Below are 3699 nucleotides of genomic sequence, written 5' to 3' on the forward strand. Positions count from 1 at the left end.
CTGCCTTTAGACAGATAAGAGATCCAAAATGAAGTTATAAAGGTTAGCCTTACAAAACTAAGAGGTAATTACCTTTGGCTCTCCTGGAAATGGGATCTCAAACCCATCAAGCAGGAATCTCCTGATTAGCACTAGTTAATCATCTTCCTGTGAGATCTCTGTCAGCCCTTAAAGGAAAGCAACCTTGCAATAACCTACTCATTTTTTGCCTAGTACAATGTCCTTGTTCTTGATCTACCTATAAATGCTTTTCACTTTGTACAGGTGTTTTAGAGCTCCTTCCTACCTGCAAGCCTGGACACTGCCTGATTCATGAGTAATTGAATAAAGTCAACCAGTTCTTTAAAATTGACTGTTGAATTTTTGTTGTTAGATGATTGTAACTTTCCTCTGAAGCAGGATGAGTGATGATCTATAATATGGCTTCCCTTGCATGCAGTAGACTGGGAATCTCTCCTAAGGAGACACACCGTACATATTTACTCATGGGAGAATTTCAGTTTTTATATTAGAACATGTATCCAGAGTACTTTATTCCCCTAGCATTTGTCATTTTTTAGAAGATTTATTTATGCATAAAAGAACCTGGGTGTGAGGGCAGTGAGAGGATTCCCCAGAGACAGAGTGGGGAGCAGGACAGGCAGATCTACTGAAATACACTGCTGAGGAGAGCAGTGGGTGAGACAGGAGAGGTCTCCTGTGCCTTGAGGGTTAGCTCCCTGGCTGGGGGAGGGGAGATGAAACTCTTGCTGCTGTGGCTGGCAATAGCTTGATAGCACTGAGACTTTAACCCTTGCACCACCAGGGATGTCCACATTCATCATTCTGTGTGCAATCTCATTAGCCTGTTGTTCCCAGTTTTTGGTGTCTATTGTTAGTGAGAAGACTGAGGGTCACCTCAGGACCCCCAAACTTGCATGCTCTAATGAGATCTGCCATCTGCCATATACATACAAAGCATACTCTTGGTGCAAAAGACCTTTAAGAGAAAAAAAATAACAGAAGTAGTGTAAAGAGAAAAGAGAAAAAAATATAGTTTCTCAGTGAAATGCCAAAGTTACCCCTCCCCTCAAGGGTAAATGCCCAGCCAAGTCTAAGGCACTTTCTGGTGGGGACCCATAAGAAGGGGACAGAAGGAGCCAGGCACATCCACGACAAAAGGAAAAACGCAGAGTCCGTGCTTTGGAGAAGAAGCAGAAGACTAGAAAACTGGCTGGAAGGAAATTCCTTTTGATCGAACCTTCAGTAATCTGAATTTTTTTAATGAATATTTTATTCCAAAAAGATGAAATGTAAAGTTTTCCTCTTGCCCCCTCCCAGAAATTTTGGTTGAGGGCCAAGGCATCTGCTCCTTAAGAGGCTCCCCCAGTGATACAGGAGCCTCAAGGGTAACACTGAGGTCTCCTGAAAGAGGACTCCCCAAGCAATGTGGGTGGAGGGAGCGCAGGCTGACATCCAGACTTTGACGCCTATAGAACGAAGAAAGTATCATTGAGCTCTCAACAAGATGAACTGGAAGGGGAATTTTCCAAAATAAACAACCTCCCACCCCTGTAGGTATAATTAGGAAGTGGGTGTTTTTAGCATTCTAACTGCAGCCTCAGGAGACACTGTGCCACCGGAACAGCTGGGTTACCACAGAGCAATAGTCCTGTCAGTCAGTTCTTCTCTTCAGATTACTCGTTTTCTCCAAAAGAGCGATGTGAGTTTTAACTGCTGACCAGCGATGCCAGGGAAACTTCCTGCCTGGCCAAAGGGCTGTGAGCAGGGCCAAGAGGGGTGTCAGCCTCTGAGCTGGGGCTGACGCTGCACACCGCGCGTTTTGGGGGAAAAGGTTACTTTCCCAAGTGTGGATTTAGACTGTGCCCTGGCTAAAAATGCATAGTCACTGGGTGATGGGGGCTATTATCTGAGGCAAAGAAGAGGGCAGGAGAGACAGACACATCTGTGCCCGGCCCCCGGGAAGGCCACACAGGTCACTGGCTACATGTTGTTTATTTAAGGTTCTTCGTTCTTCCTGGTGGTCAGATCGACATCTCACACCATCTCACCAGCAAACTCCTACTAGTTGTACCTCCAAGTCTATCTAGAACCAAACAGTCCTCACATCTCCACAGTCCTGTCCACAAGTACCTTTCTGAGCAATAAACATCTCTCACCTGCATGGCCTCAATGGCCTGCCCAGTGTCTCCTTGCTTTGCCCTGGCCTCTGCCATCTCTGCTCAACCACACAGCATCAAGAGAGGTGATTTTAGACCTTCCCAGGGCTTCCTGTGTCACTCAGAATGAAGCTGAAGTTCGCGTGATGAATGACCTACCACATCCTACGGGGTCCTCCCAACACCACCCCCCTCTGTATGAGTCAGGACTCTAGAGAGACAAAATATATATGCAGGTATAAACACATATGTGTATGTGTATACACGGTTATGTAAATTTATATACAAATGTACTTATCTTTTTAACATATATATATATATATATATAAAACATCGTTCTTCGTTTTGTACATTTTCCCATCTCAGTTGTAATCCCCATGGACTTCCCACCACCAATTCACCCATGTGCCATCACCATAGTCCCGTGCTCTCTTACCACCCCAGTTTTGATACTATTCCATTCCCTTCCCCTCCCCTTTAGAATGTCTCTGGTTTATAGTTGTTAGTTGATAACAACTGTATACAAATGCATTTAAAAGAATGGGTTCATGTGATTATGGAAGCTGTCTTATCATTTATTGTCTGCAAGCAGAGACCAGGAGAACTGTGTTTCAGCTCATAGTCAGAGACCTCCGCTTCTCCTTTATCTGCCCTCCCTTCACCCCCACCCCCACTTTGCTTTTCTTTGCTTACTCTCCATGAGTGAGATAAACCCACCCACCTTGGGGAGGGTGATCTGTTTTACTCTGTGTGCTAATTCACAGGTCATTCCCATACAGAAACACCCTCTCAGGCACCCAGAATAATGCTCAGCCAACTATCGGATTGCCTTAGGGCCTGATCAAGTTGACAGTCATAAAATTAATCATCACCCCATTCCAAGTCCTTTTCCTTCAGTCTTCATTTAAGATTCATGTACGAAGCTTTTGTGTATCAGACACTGTTCTAAGGACTTTAAAATCATTCATCTTCATAACAAGCCTATGATCATTAGCCCTAATTCACAAGTGAGAACTCGGAGGCAGAGAGACTTGCCCCAGTTCACCCAACATGTAAGCCATAGGGCTGACTCCACAATGCATTTGCTCCTTTGACCATGCTGAGTGTTAAGTTCCACTTCACTGTACCAGGTCGGAAACTAGAGGAGGTGATGAGATCTGTTAGCAAGAGCAGGCTCTGAGCCCATGCCTTTATCGCAACTATTATCTTCTCCCCTCCTCAGCTGTACCTCACTTTCGCCAATATGTCAGGACTCCCCCATCTCAGGACTTCCTCACATGCCTTTCCCACTTCTCTGCTAACCATGTTCCCGATGAAGTCCCCATTTCTTCATCTGTTTAAACATCACTCCCGCCATCGAAAGTAGCTCCCAGGGACACACTTCTGCCTTAGCACCCACCAGTGTCTTCACTCTGTCACCATTTGCTAGACTCCAAGAAATGGTTTTATCCTTAAAAACATTACATAGGGGGCCCTCCCCATTGGCGCAGCGGGTTAAAGCACTGCACTAAGAAGCGTAAGGCCACTTCCGCATGAGTTC

The sequence above is a fragment of the Condylura cristata genome, unplaced genomic scaffold, assembly GCF_000260355.1.
Source record: "Condylura cristata isolate star-nosed mole 26May11 unplaced genomic scaffold, ConCri1.0 scaffold00036, whole genome shotgun sequence".
Classification (NCBI taxonomy): Eukaryota; Metazoa; Chordata; class Mammalia; order Eulipotyphla; family Talpidae; genus Condylura; species Condylura cristata.